The sequence below is a fragment of the Antechinus flavipes genome, chromosome 4 (genome assembly GCF_016432865.1).
Source record: "Antechinus flavipes isolate AdamAnt ecotype Samford, QLD, Australia chromosome 4, AdamAnt_v2, whole genome shotgun sequence".
NCBI lineage: Eukaryota > Metazoa > Chordata > Mammalia > Dasyuromorphia > Dasyuridae > Antechinus > Antechinus flavipes.
Window position 1 is genome coordinate 179,118,959 of NC_067401.1, and position 15,234 is coordinate 179,134,192.

Here is a 15,234-nt window from a genome sequence, read left to right on the forward strand (position 1 = left end):
GTGTCATCAGTAAGGAGCCATGTTTCAGAGAGTACAAAATAGATGAAAGAAGGGGAAAAAAGAAAAAGGTTAAAAACAAAAGCATTCAAAAGATCACAATGGAAAAGGGTAAACAGCTCTAAAGTGGGATACTAAAGAGATCAGGGGTAGAAGTTGAGAGGGGTGGATTAAGGAAGAAGCCAGTGAAAGACAGAGAATGAAGTTTGAACCATGAGAGCCACTTCAAAAGTACTGGGTTGTAGATGTGGTGAATGTTAATTATTGAGTAATGAGTACAGTAGGTCATCATCATTCTTAGGAATTCAGTCTTAGTGTTGGAGTCATTACAAGATTTCTGGACCTGTACTAGAAGTGGAAAGGATCAAATTAGGTAGCTGGTAGAAATGCAACTGTAAGAGGATGGAGAGAATGCAGTGAAAGAACATATAGGAAGGATAGCCCTCTGAGAATGGGATTAGTTTCCAAAAAAATTTCAAAAACCATGATCTTATTTTATCCTCACAACAACCATCATCCCTATCCCCTTGATCATCAGGAAAAATTTCCTCTTCTTATGGAATGTTTACACACTCCATAAGAAATGTTCCTCACTTTCTTCCTTTTCCAAAAAGCTCCTTCTTTTTCTCCCCATATCAAATAAACTGAACTTGCTACAAGATTAACTCCCTAATTCTCCTCCTTTCTCAAGTACATAAGGAAAAGATTCTTTTTGAAAAGGAGTTTTAAATTTTTTTTATGTCAAAGATGCCTCTGCTAAATTATATCGGAAAAAAAAGATGTGTTTTTTTCGTCATTGTGTCCCCTTCAAGGACACAAAGTTAAAAACTTCTTCTTTAGAATTTCTTGAGTATTTGAAAGTCCATGGAGCCTTTAAATCATATCCTCTTTGAAATTTTTAATTATTAATATTATTAATATTAATTAATTAATAAATGCTATTTGTTTTCCCCACCCCCTTTTAAATTGAAAATAGTTGCTGCTTGCCTTAACTCTAAGTAGTGTAATATATTGTGTGAAGAAGTTCTTAAAATAATAGATTATACTGATAATCGGTATATTACAGATAAATGGAAAATATTAGCATTAGCCAACTAATGGAGTATTATATCATCTCCCCAATAGTTTCATTAATTTTCATGGATTTAACAATCTTCAGTACAGAAAAAACTCCCAAATGTACATACACATTCAGCCCTAATTGTTCTATTTAACTCCAGTTCTGAAGTTCTGTCTTCCAACACCTCAACCTCAACACTTCCAAAATAGTCATCCTATTTCCCTCTAAATTTCCTTCTAATAATCTCAATTTGATTTTTTTGTCCTTCCTTATTCCCCATCCTTACCTCCCTTCCCTATCTATTTTTCATACAAATACTACCTGATAGATTATAACACCACAATACAACTACTCTTCCTCTTCTCCCCATGTGCTTCACTACCATTATATCCCCCATACCTAATTCATTCCCCTGCCTGATTTCTTCCAGTTCTAATCCATCACCCACAATTGTCAATTTTTGGAAAGCACAAGTCTGACCACACCATTCCCCTATTCAAAAACCTTCAAAAAGTCCCTACTGCCACTAGCAAAACATATAACAGTCTCATATTTAAGGTCTTCTACAATGGGATCTTCCATTTACCTTTTCAGTTTGCTTTATTTTACAATATTTACCTTCATACACTCTATGTTTCAGATTTCTCTCAAAATGCCATCTTCTACCTCTAAGGGTTTCACAAATCATTCTTCAGGGTTGGAATATACTTTCTCTTCAATTTATGCCTTACAGAGTTCCTATTTGCCTTCAAAAAATTTTTAGGTGTCAACTCCTGTGAAGCCTTCCCTAAATCCCTCCTAACCACCCCCTCTTATTAGTGGTCTCTCAGGCCTCAAAAATTCCAAGGCTCATTCTTTGATCTTTCAATTGCTCTCTGTATTCTTTATCTTTTATCTATTAGAAAATATATCCCTCAAGGAGTATAAATTCCTTGAGATTGGATTCTATTTGTGGGTTTTTGTTTTTTGTCTTTTCATCCTCAGAACTTGATACAGTGCTTGTTAAACCATGTTTTTTTTTTTGTTTTTTTTTTTTTAATGAATGAGATAGGTAGCATAAGCATTATTATTTATTAATATCCTGATCACACAGATCAAGAAAGATTAATAGAGGTCGAATGACTTGTACACAATAATATATCTATTAAGGGGCAGAAGGAAACAGGAATAAAATCTTTTTTTTTTTTTTTTTTTTTTTTACTATACCACTATGTCAAGTGATAAAAGCAGAGTACTGGGATTTTTTTAATCCTAATTGGTAGTTTAACCAAAATTCATTTTACCCACTTTATTACCCAGTTTCCTAATTATAAAACCAAGAGGGCTATGTCTATTCTTTTGATTGTTTTCTGCCTCTAAAGATGGTATACTTGATTTAGGATTATATCCTGTTTGACAAAAATTGGAATCTGGGTGATTTGAGAAAATCATTTTCATGTTTAATGTTAGTATTTCTTCAGCAAAGGCCTCATTAAAGGTTCAAGTCTGAGTCCAAAGCAGGGAATGCGTATTCACACACAAACTAAACACTTTGCTAAGTAAGTGTTACTGCCAGCAGACACATCACATGTAGCAGGAGGTCCCTGACAGATTGAGTTACACAATCAGTCGGAGGACTGAAAATACCAAGGCACCGAGTAAGCACTGGTGTGGTTTCATGGAAAAAGTACAGGTACTTCTCGTTCGGAAATTTTGTTTCCACTTACCAGCTGTGTGACCTGTCTCAAGTCATTTTATCACTTTTGAGTTTCTTCATCTGTAAAAATGAGAGGGTTGTACTGGAGAATGTTAAAGGTGCCTTCACAGTGGTCTTATAGTGAGAATTCAATAAAGTTTGCTGGTGGAAGCTTTCTCCGTATTCCTAGTCCCTCCCACGTCATGAAGCCGGCCCCTGCTCAAGTGACAAATGACAAGCAATCTCTGCCCAGTGGTTCTCCTTCCCTTTATTCCCTCCCCGCACACAGTTACTCAGGCAAAAAAAATATGCCTCCTGTTACAGAGTTTTCCCTCAGGATATAATTAAGGTGTCCGATTTCCTCCGAAATAGAAAGAAGCCTGGGGAACCAGAACCCGAGTCAGTGAATACCTGGAAATAGGATCCCAGGACCGATGTCCTACTCGGAACTAAGACTCCCAGAAATGGTGACGGAGCTGCGCACGCATCCCTGGCCTCCCTTCAAAAGATCTCCTGCAAAGGCGGGCCTTGCCACTAAGCTTCCCCCAAAATTTCGGGCTCATGCTCCTGTCGTTTGACAATCCAACAGCTATCTTTTTCCCCAGATGCTGCAATATCCTCTCCCACCCCGGCTTTTACACATTTCTCCTCCACTTTCCCCAGCACCTGCTATCCCTGTTCCCACAGGCATCCTACACCTACCTCTCAGAAGGCACAGCCACAAACTGAGGGCCTTAAGCGAAATCTCCGCTAGATCGCCATCGCGCATGTCACTGGAGTAGGAGGAGCGAGGATACTGTTAAAAACTTCGTCTGTCCAGAGCTTTTTTCAACCATCTACTGCTTGAAAGGCTCCTCCCTCCTAGCCTCTAATTTGCCTGTCACCATAAACGCTGTTTATGTATTTCCTTTTAAATTTTAATTTCCTTTTATTTTTTGTTACGAAATAGACAGAAATTAATAAATACGAATCTTTCTACATACAAAAATAGAAAAAAAGCCTTATGAATTGTGAATGTTTATTTAGTATGTGTTGTTTTTAAGAAGAATATCTAGTTGGTGGTGGGTCAACTGGACTATGCATATATCTTAACTGCATATCATCTTTACAAAAGATGTAAATGTAAAAGAACATGAAAACCTCACACATTCAGAAAAGCAGAAATATGTTAAGCCCATGCTTTACTGACCACAATGAAATAAAATATATTTAATATTTTAAATATTATTAATATTTATTAATTAATATTATTCAATTAAATATATTCAACAATAATATTGAAGAAAGCATTCAAAATTAATTGGAGACAAAATAATTTAGTCCTAAAGAATCAGTGGACCAAAGAGTCATAGAAACATAGCTGATCTCATATATATATATGACAACAATGTATTAAGATATCAAAACTTGTGAACTTCAGCCAAAGCAGTTCTTAGGGAAATGTTTATGTTTTTCATTAACAGAAGATACAAAGAATAAATCGGTGAACTATTTATTCAACTAAATGTAGCAAATAAGCCTTTACTATCCCAGAGCCAAACTGGTTGAAGGCCTATCTCTTTTCTACTGTCATACATACACACTCTTTTAAGTGCCATGGACTAATACAGGGGTCCTCAAACTTTTTAAATGGGGGGCCAGTTCACTGTCCTCAGACTGTTGGAGGGCTGGACTATAATAAAAACAAAAACTATGAACAAATTCCTATGCACGCTGAAGTGAAGAAACAAAACGGGAACAAATACAATATTTAAAATGAAATAAAGTTAAATCAACAAACTTACCAGTATTTCAATGGGAACTATGGGCCTGCTTTTGGCTAATGAGATGGTCAATGTCTGGTTCCATATTTGTCACTGCTAGTCATAACAAGTGATGCAAGTGTGCATCTGTTAGTCTTGATCTGGTTGGAGATTTCAAATGTTTCATTCTAGAAAAAGTCTGTCCACAACCATAAGTGCTGCCAAAGATGGTTGCCATTTTGAGTGCATGGTTCCTGAGATGAGGATATGTCTCAGAGGGGAGAGATGCATTGAAATTATGAAGGCTGCTTGACTTGAATGAGTCTTTCAGAGAGTCACAATTCTGCAGTTCAGCCAGTTCCATTTGGTACATTGTATCCACATTTTCAATGTCAATAGAAAATGGGTTACGGAAAAGCTGTATGTCCTGTTCATGGAGATGAAGCTCTTTAAATCTAAATTGGAACTCCTTTTGCAATTTTTCCAGTGAATCCACACATGTTTTGTTTGGAAATGCAATCAGTGGTTTTTCTCCTAACAGATTTTGAGTTGTGGGGAGATGGCAGAAATTTTCCTCCTTCACTTGTTTGATGAGGAGGCCTAATTTTACTTCAAATGCTTTGACATGTGATTGCATATCACAGATGAGCTTCCCCTTTCCTTGAAGTTACATATTGAAATTGTTGAGTAGCTCTGTTACATCTGTCAGAAAGGCAAGGTGCCATTTTCATTCTGCATCATTGAGCTCTAGTACTTCTTTGTTTTTTGAAAGCAGAAAAGTTGTAATCTGTGGAATTAAGTCATAGAAATGTTTCAAAACTCCCCCTCGATTCAGCCAATGGACTTCTGTGTGATATAGAACATCTTCATACTCAATATTTATCTCAGACAGAAATTCCTGAAATTGTGATTCAGTGCATTAGCTCTAATGAAGTTAACACAAGATACCACAATTTTCATAACAGAGTCCCACTTCAATGATTTACTACACAGCGCTTGTTGATGGATGAGGCAGTGTATGGCTATTGGATGAGAATGATTATGTTTGTCCATCTCTTGGTTAATGTGAGCAATTACTCCTTTCTTAGACCCCTTGTACTGCATGAAAAAGTAATCATAAGTCCATTGTTCTTTGAATATCCTACACTCCAAGTCAATTTTTCTTTTTCTTGACATCATCATTTCCTAGGGATTCCAAATTGCTATTAGTAAAATACCAATATATATATATACAGCACTACAAAAATAATATACCAGCAATAACTTTGCCCACACAGAGACATACAGATTGCAATGCCCAACTTTCTCCAAGCTGCCTCTGTGCTGCCTCTGCTTCCCGCACTCTCTCTCGCTCTTCACGCTCCCACTTCTGACCTTCACTGCTGTAGTGAATTCCCCCTGTAGTGGCTGTGACATGTGCAGCACGCACTGTACATTCCCCACTCCTGTCTGTTGTGGTGGCTGCCATTACTGTACAAGGCCAAGGGCTGTCAGTTCTCCATCTTCTGCATCTCTCTCCCTTTCCCACACCACACACCCCAGCCTGGGAACTCACCTCACCTTGGTATCGCCTCACACTCTGTCTCTGCTGCTTCAGTCCAATGCTGGAAGTGTGCGTTGCTAATACGAGTTTAGATCCAATGTCACTTCCGGTCTGATTTTGCCATAACAGGCGGGCTGTATACATGTCCTCAGCGGACCACATCTGGCCGCGGGCTGTAGAGGACCCCTGGACTAGTGCCTTAGTTCTATTTAATCATTTAATGCTGAGTGGTTTTAGGATTTTTCTTCTTAACCAAAAAAATGTTTACTTCAAAGATATAACATGAACAAACCACAAACATTTTCCTTCAACACATTCTATCTTGTCTAGAGGAGGGGTCGGGGAGGATCAAAACTTAGCTCAGTCCTTAACTACTGCTGGTCTGGAATCCAAAAGGTTAATCCTTATTCTTCAGGCCATCAATGCTGTACTGACTCTAGAACTTAAACTTTGTAATACCAGGATGCTGAGTCACTCTCTGGACCTTTCAACATGAATGAGATATCAAGATCCTCCAAGATCAAGACACACACTTGAATTTCTGGGTCAGGCCACCTTATTTCCCCTGTCTCTTTGATAAGATTATGATGGGAAAGAAATCTCTAACTCACATTCCTTTCCACCACTATCATATGAAGAGGACACTTCTATTTCTATTTTGAGCCTGCAGGCCTCAAAGCTTAAAGGTACTATGGTACCTGTAAAATCTAGGATAGGAAAAAACCATAGCTCCTGTTTTGACCAGCTAGCAGATCTCCTTATCTTCCCCCTCCTGTTATTTTTATTCAAACACATATCCCCTCTTGCTTTTTGTAAAATTCCATTGTTCTATGCTGCTTATTCATTCATATAATTCATATAATATAGATGCTTATATTTCATATAGGATAACCAAAGCTGTTCTAGGTTTCCTGATGTACAGATAAGTCTACATATAACTATTATCTGTATGTTGATTCAGTGATTGGTAATAGTTTCTGAGCAATTTTATCTTAGCATATAGATATGTGTGTCTATATACAGCCATGTATATATACATGTGTACATATATATAATATACACAATTATTATCATATGTTGAGTGGGATTAAACTGCATGGATTAAATGACTTAACTTCATCTGAAATAAGGGATAAGATAAAAGATATTAGATTTTGATGTATTTATCAGAAGAGAATACATTTTGCTTATTTACAAGGTGTGAACAAGGCATGGATGAGTTATTAGGTACCTTTTAGGATCTGTATAAAACCAGAAACTAATTTGCAATCGAAGACTTAAGTATCTGGCAGAAGAAAGAAAAGAGAATAACTACTGAAATATTCACATGACATAGGGAAAGGAGAGGGCTACAGCCTCAAAAGAGGTCTATTCTTCCTCATACCATTAGCTGGAGAAGGATGCTGTAAGGTTCAAAGGGACTAGAAGATTTGGGACTTCCCATTGCCATACTAGTATTATGCTTGAATTAGAAGCAGTTTATGAACACAGTAAGGAAAGCAGATTCAAGGTTCTGTAAAGAGCCTAGACAAAAAGCTACACTAAACCTAAGGAGAATACTAGGCTACTAAGTTTCTTTTGTTTCTCTGTGTTGTATATCTAACTGTACAACTGATCAAACTGTTTCTTTTAAAAAATATATAAGCTTTTGTTAATATTTTGTTTCTTATATCACCATGGTACCTCCCACAAAGACATCCCATAAGACAAATAGTGATTTTTTTAATAGAGGAAAAAAAGTCAGTATAACTGATTGATACATTGAAAAAGTCCAAAATCATGTGCAACATATAACACCTATGGACCTCTCTTTTTACAAAGTATAGGTTGTGGGTGTCTTCACTTATTGTTGTGACACAGTACTAGGTCTGAAGTCAGAAAGACATCCTCAGAGTTCTTTCAAATCTTGCCTCAGCTACTTACTAGCTATATAACCCTGATCAAGTCACTTACCTGTTTGTTTCAGTTCCTCATCATAAAATAAGCTGAAGTGTCATGAAGAGTTGGACACAATGTAAATAATCAACAACACAAAGTTACATGTATGTGTTTTTTTTTCCAGAAAACATCATTTTTCATCAGTCGTGTATATTTTTCCATGCTTCCCTGTAATCATCATATTTCATCTCTGATGGCACAGTAATATTCCATTACATTCATATGCCATAATTTTTTAAACATTTTCCAATCGAAGAGCATTTGCTTGGGCATCATTTCTATTTCTTTTCATCATTTTCCTTGGTATTCTAAACCTTTTTTTCAGATGAATTTTATTAATATTTTATCAAGTTCTATAAAATAATCCCCTTGATAATTTAATTGATATAGCATAAACATGTAAATTATTTTGGCAGTATTATTCCAATTCTTTATTATCATAAAAGGTGCTGCTCTAAATATTTTGATGTATATGGAAACTTGATTCTTATAAGTAGCTTTCTTTTAAAAGAAGCTTTTATTTTCAAAACATATGCATAGATAATTTTCAACACTCACTCTTGCAAAACCTTTTGTTCCAAGTTTTTTTCTCCCTCTCTTTCTCCTTAGATGGCAAATAATTCAATATATATTAAACATGTACAATTCTTCTATTCACATTTCCACATTTATCATACTGCACAAGAAAAAATCAGATCAAAAAGGGAGAAAATGAGAAATAAAACAAAATGCAAGCAAACAACTACCAAAAGGTGAAAATACTATGTTGTAATTTACACTCAGTCTCCACAGTCTTTTTTCTGGGTTTAGGTGGCTCTCTCCATTACAAAACTATTGGAACTGGCCTGAATCCCCTCACTGTTGAAAAGAGCCACATTCATCAGAATTGATTTTATAATCTTCTTGTTGCTGTGTACAATGTTCTCCTGGTTATAAGTGATTTTCTTGAGGTATGAATCTAAAAACAGAACCTCTGGTTCAAAGGATAAGGACACTTTAGTCACTATATATAATTAATTCTACATTCTACAATTCCAAATTGCTTTTTAAAATGATTGTACCATGTCACAGCTCCATTGAAAATCTATTAGCATGCATATCACTTTATTAAGATTGGAAAGGGACCACAAAAGTTTGGGTCACAGACTGGTGTCATATGTAGAGGGCCAATACCGAATAAGTTCATAAACAGCAAGAGTCTGCTCTAGGTCTTACTTGAGACTAACTTGCTGTTAGGGCTATGGATTCAACTAACCGTTCATCTCACTATCCTCCTAATAAACAATTGTAGAGACAGACCTGGTAAATCTTGGTGGATGTAAATCTTGACACCTGCAACAGAACATACTTGGTAAACTTAGGACAAGAAAAGACATTTAACCATACAATGAATTAAATTCATTCTTAATAAATTTAGGATAGGAATCAAGAGTTTTAACTATACAATGAATCAAAGACATACTTGAAGTAAATTCATTGATATGATAATTTCTATTCTGTATTCATAAATGTCACAACTGTTTACAATTCTGTTGATGTTGGTGAGCATCACAACTGTGCTATTTTCAATTCTGTATAGATAGGCATCTTGGTGCTTACAAAATGTCAAAAGGTAGATTGTGTATTGGAGCTAATGATATAGTGACATCAGACTGAAAAGTATAAAATCACTGGCATTCAGATTAATAAAAGGAACACTGCAAAGAACATCTTCTGTCTGACTTTGGAGGTTCATTCAAACTCTCAGTCTTTTATTGGAGCTGGTCTCCAATAGTCATGAAGTGCTTCAAAAGAATTTAAACCCATTTCCTAGTCAAGGGGTAAAGTTTATTGTAATTGTAATGCCATTACAAATGGTATAAGTTCCAAAAGAATTTAGCAAAGAAATAGAAGTGAGGAGAATCTATTTATCTAGTTTTTCATATTATAAATATGCTAATTTTATGGCCCAGAAGTAGGACCAAGGAGTAGTCTCTGGAATTTGGTTCTCACTGACCAACAGATTAGGTATCTGATAGTCAGCATTAAACTAAAGCATGATTTATTCACTATTTTCTCAGGAGGCCAGAAGACTTTAGAATCAGACAGATTGTTATTCTTAGATTTGATGTGGGAGTTTCTTGAAGCAGACTCCAAAGCCAGAATATTTAGAATTACTGATTTACTATTAGAACAGAAGCTCTCTACAATCAAGGGACCTCAAAATCATTGCTCTCTCCCCTAGAAGCTATGTTGCATCAGACTGAATCCCAATATTTTATGCATCAAGTGCTATTTAGAATTTTGGAAGTTATTTGGAATGAAATTTCTCTTTCTATTGTTGTTTCTTGGTTTTCTTTAAAAACAATTAATTCATAGAAATGGTGCTGATTTTTGAGGATTAATTTTGTAGCCTGCAAGTTTGCTAAAACTATTGTTTCAATTTGTATTTTTATAGATTTACTAGGATTTTTCAGGTATACTATCATATTATCAGCAAATATGGGTAGGTTTATCTTCATACCTACCTGTTACTTTTTCAGTTGTTGCTAGTATTTTAAAGAACTATAATGAATAATAGTGGATAGGGTGAGCCTCCTACCTTCATTTTTGTACTTATTGGAATAGGTTCTAGTGTATCTCCATTGCATATCATGCTTGATTTCAGTTTTAAATAGATGCTAGTTTTTCTTCAGTGTTTTTGTTTTCTAGCTTTATATAGTAGAATTATATTTTATATCATAAAAGCATTCTGATAGAAGTGTGTCTTGAGAAAGACACTGAGAAGTTTTTGAGAATAATTTGTGAAATGTGGATCCTTATTATTTTTAAAATATTTGTTAGAATTCTCTTCTTCATCCATCAGTTTCAGAAGGTGTTTTTTTTTTTTTTTTTGTTTATTTGTTTTGTTTTGTTTTAGTACATTCTTTGCCGCTAGAGCTCTTTCTTTTTCTGAAACTGTGTTATTCAACACTTCCATCTGGTCTTTTTATAGTGTAGATATATAATATTTTTAAAGATATTTATATTTTTCACTTGTGTTCTAAGTTTTGTTAACATAAAACTGTGCACAATATGTTCATTTTGGTACTGGATATTTGATTTACTTCTTTCTTTTTTTAAAAAAATTCAATGGCTTTTCTATCTTATTGGTTTTTTCATAGAACTTCCCTTAGATTTTTTCATTAGCTCAATAATTTTTGTACTTTTGTTTGTTTGGGTTTTGCTTTTAATCTTAGTAACCTCAACCTTGATTTTCTAGAATTTCCAATTTGGTGTTCAATTGGAGCTTTTTAATTTGTCCTTTTTCAGGTTTTTTAGTTGTATGCCCAATTCATTTAGCTGTTATTTTTCTCATTTTATTGATGTAAGAATTTAGAGAAACAAATTTTCTCCCAAGTGCTGCTTTGGTTGCATTCCATAAATTTTGGTATGTTGTCTCATTTTTGTCATTCTCTTTAATGAAATTATTTACTGTTTGTATGATTTGTTCTTTGACCTCCTTATTCTTTAGGATTAGATTATTGAGTTTCCAATTAATTTTTAATCTATCTTTCCACTGTCCTTTGTTGAATATACTTTTATTGCATTATTATCTGAATAGAATATGTTTACATGTAAAGGACTGCTTGCCATCTGGGGGAGGGGGTGGAGGGAGAGAGGGGAAAAATCAGAACAGAAGTGAGTGCAAGGTATAATGCTGTAAAAAATTTACCTGGCATGGGTCCTGTCAATAAAAAGTTATTAAAAAAAAAAAAGAAAGAAAGAAAATTATCTTTACATGTAATTGGAGAAAAAAATTCTATTAATTAAAAAAAATAGAATATGTTTAATATTTCTGCTTTCTACATTTCATTTTGCAGGCTTTATGACCTATATGGTCTATTTTTGCATAGATACCATGTGCAGCTGAGAAAAATATATATTCTTTACTGTTCTCAAAACAGTTTTCTGCAAAGAACTGTTATAGCTAACTTTTCTAATAGTATACTTCCCTCCTTAATTTCTTTCATTTGTTTTTACTTGAATTTATCAAATTCTAAGGGGGTAGTTTCTCAACAGGACTCGTTTCTGTGGAATGAATGAAGTTGCATAGAAATCTTGCATTTGTTCCTTTCTAAGCATTGATTCCTCTTCTCGTGTTTTCCTCTCTAATTGCCACTCTATTGAATTTAGTCTTACTCTTTTTCAAAGTGTTTTGTGGGATCATGTTTTCCTTTGAAAAATTCCAATTCTAGCAAATGCATTCTTGGGTTTTTATAAAAGAAAGATTGTAGACAGTAAATTTAGGCATTACTTCCTGTCCTGTAATGAATGCAATGTCATGAATAAGCTATTTTATGTAAAATTTTGACGCTCACACAATCATGCTTTTTGAGCATAAGAAAGCATTTTTCCTTCCATAAGAATGATTGAATTAAATTCAACAGTGATAGGAAAATCTGAATACAAAGCAGTTGATGCAAACTTTCTGGACAGATCTATCTGCAGCATGAAGTGGTTTTTCTCACTTTCATGTCCTTACATCCAGCATTGTCTTTGCATCCTTTGGTTTAACTTGGTAGATAGAAGTAATAAATTGGCAGTTTTTACATTGTTTCTTGAGCATGTAGTGACTTTAGATAGTTATGTCAATTCTAATCAACTTGGGTAAAATTACCCCTCCCTGCATTTTCTTCTTTATCTTTAAAGCTAAATCAAAGATTTCTCAATAGGACTCATTTCCCATGGAATCAATGAAGTTGCATAGTAATCCTGCAGTTGTTCCCTTTTTAAGCACCGATTTTTCTTGTGTTTTCCTCTCTAATTGCCACTCTATTGAATTCAGTCTTACTCTTTTTCAAAGTGTTTCATGTGATCATGTTTTCCGTTGAAAAATTCCAATTCCTGAAACTATTTCTAGCCATATGAAAAGATGCTCCAAGTCATTATTAATCAGGGAATTGCAAATTAAGACAACTCTAAGATACCACTACACACCTGTCAGATTGGCTAGAATGACTGGGAAAGATAATGTGGAATGTGGGAAAACAGGGACACTAATACATTGTTGGTGGAATTGTGACTACATCCAGCCATTCTGGAGAGCAATTTGGAACTCTGAGCAAAAAATTATCAAACTGTGCATACCCTTTGGTCCAGCAGTGTTGCTACTGGGCTTATATGCCAAATAACTCTTAAAGAAGGGGAAAGGACCTGTATGAGCAAGAATGTTTGTGGCAGGTCTCTTTGTAGTGGCCAAAAACTGGAAACTGAATGGATGCCCATCAATTGGAGAAAGGCTGAATAAATTGTGGTATATGAATATTATGGAATATTATTGTTTGGTAAGAAATGACCAGCAGGATGATTTCAGAAAGGCCTAGAGAGACTTACATAAACTGATGCTGAGTGAAATGAGCAGGACCAGGAGATCATTATATACTTCAACAATGATACTGTATGAGGATGTATTCTGATGAAAGTGGATTTCTTCAACAAAGAAATCTAACTCAGTTTCAATTGATCAATGATGGACAGAAGCAGCTACACCCAAAGAAGCAACCCTAGGAAATGAATGTAAACTGTTTACATTTTTGTTTTTCTTTCCAGGTTATTTTTACCTTCTGAATCCAATTCTTCCTGTGCAACAAGAGAACTGTTATATTGTATCTAGGATATACTGTGACATATTTAACATGTATAGGATTGCTTGCTATCTGGGAGAGGGGGTGGAGGGAGGGAGGAGAAAAATTGGAACAGAAGTGAGTGCAAGGGGTAATATAAAAAAATTACTCAGGCATGGGTTCTGTCAATAAAAAATATATAATTATGAAAAAAAATCATACATAAAGGCCCCTCCAATTTAGTGAGTATCTTAAGAATTCAAGTCACTATAGTTTGACCTGCCAATTAAACATTTCCATATGAAAACAATTCTATAGAACCTAAGTGCCCCTGTATCCATTCTGTAAATTCTTGCTATATTAGAACAAAATGAATGTCCTTTTGTTAACTTCAATAATTTATGAGTGCTTTATTTTATCCAAAAATTAAATTTGAACTAACAAGATTTTAGTATCAAGCCCTCCCTTAATACTTAGCCTAACAATATATATGGGAGCTTCAGAGCCTTTCCCTATACCTTTTTTTTTTTATTTTATTTTATTTAATAATAACTTTATATTGACAGAATCCATGCCAGGGTAATTTTTTACAACATTATCCCTTGCACTCGCTTCTGTTTAGATTTTTCCCTTCCCTCCCTCCACCCCTTCCCCCAGATGGCAAGCAGTCCTATATATGTTGGATATGTTGCAGTATATCCTAGATACAATATATGTTTGCAGAACCAAACAGTTCTCTTGTTGCACAAGGAGATTTGAATTCAGAAGGTAAAAATAACTCTGGAAGAAAATCAAAAATGCAAATAGTTCATGTACATTTCCCAGTGTTCTTTCTTTGGTTGTAGCTGCTTCTGTCCATCATTTATCCATTGAAACTCAGTTAGGTATCCCTATACCTTTTGATATGAAAACCCAGAGATAGATCAGATTCTAATGTTTCCAAAGGAAACTGAGGATCAGTTTGACAAATACAAGCCAAAGCTGAGGAGTCCCCAAGATTGTACAGAATCTATGTGACTCCAGAACTGTTTTGTCCTATGTGGGACTAAGTTTTTGAATTTGGAGTCAGAAAGACATGGGTTGACACTCTCTCTAATTAACCTTTCCTAGCCATGTGATCACAGATAAGTAACAACTTCACTGAACTTCAGTTCCCTCATCTGTAAAAATGAACACAATGAATTTACCTGCATTTTGCACCTCTGAGATTTGTTGAGAGATGTAATCATCATCATCATCATCATCATCATCCCCCTTAAAAATGATATCTCTTGAAAGGAATACACAATATCTCCATATTAATAATACATATTGACTATGAAACTTAGAGAGTCAAAGAAGGAGACAGAGAAATGTATATGAGTTCTGGAATGGTGAGGGTCAAGGAGAAAGATATCAGTTCTGGGAAAGCAAAAGTCAAAAGGAAGTCACTGTAGGCAAAATATCAATACTAAAGGCAAAGAGAAGAAACAAAAATAATCCTTATGGGGCTGAGGACAAATTCAGTACTCATTTCCCTGCCAACAGCTCAAGACTGGATTGACAAAAGTCAATCCACGGGCAAGTCTAGATCATTCTAAGATTTCATACAAGTCAGATTTGAGAGAAATATAGTCTGTTTTGTTTAATATAGCAGTTCCTAAACAAAAACAAAAAACTAGGAATCAAGGATGAGCTTTAAAGTTTAATTCCTC

The 15,234-nt window shown here is 34.9% G+C and overlaps 1 protein-coding gene across 3 annotated transcripts in view; it reads right to left on the reverse strand.

Moving 5' to 3' along the window:
- LOC127560757 (zinc finger protein 501-like) overlaps positions 1-3,633 on the reverse strand; it is a 28,063-nt gene extending 24,430 nt beyond the window's left edge. The window contains exon 1 of one of the 3 annotated variants that reach the window (XM_051995601.1): positions 3,435-3,633. The gene's annotated coding sequence lies outside the window, so the exon portion shown is untranslated. Of the gene's footprint in view, positions 1-2,763 lie in introns of all 3 variants that reach the window. The other 2 variants (XM_051995602.1, XM_051995600.1) reach the window with 2 other exon arrangements.
- Between the last annotated feature and the right edge of the window lie 11,601 nt (positions 3,634-15,234).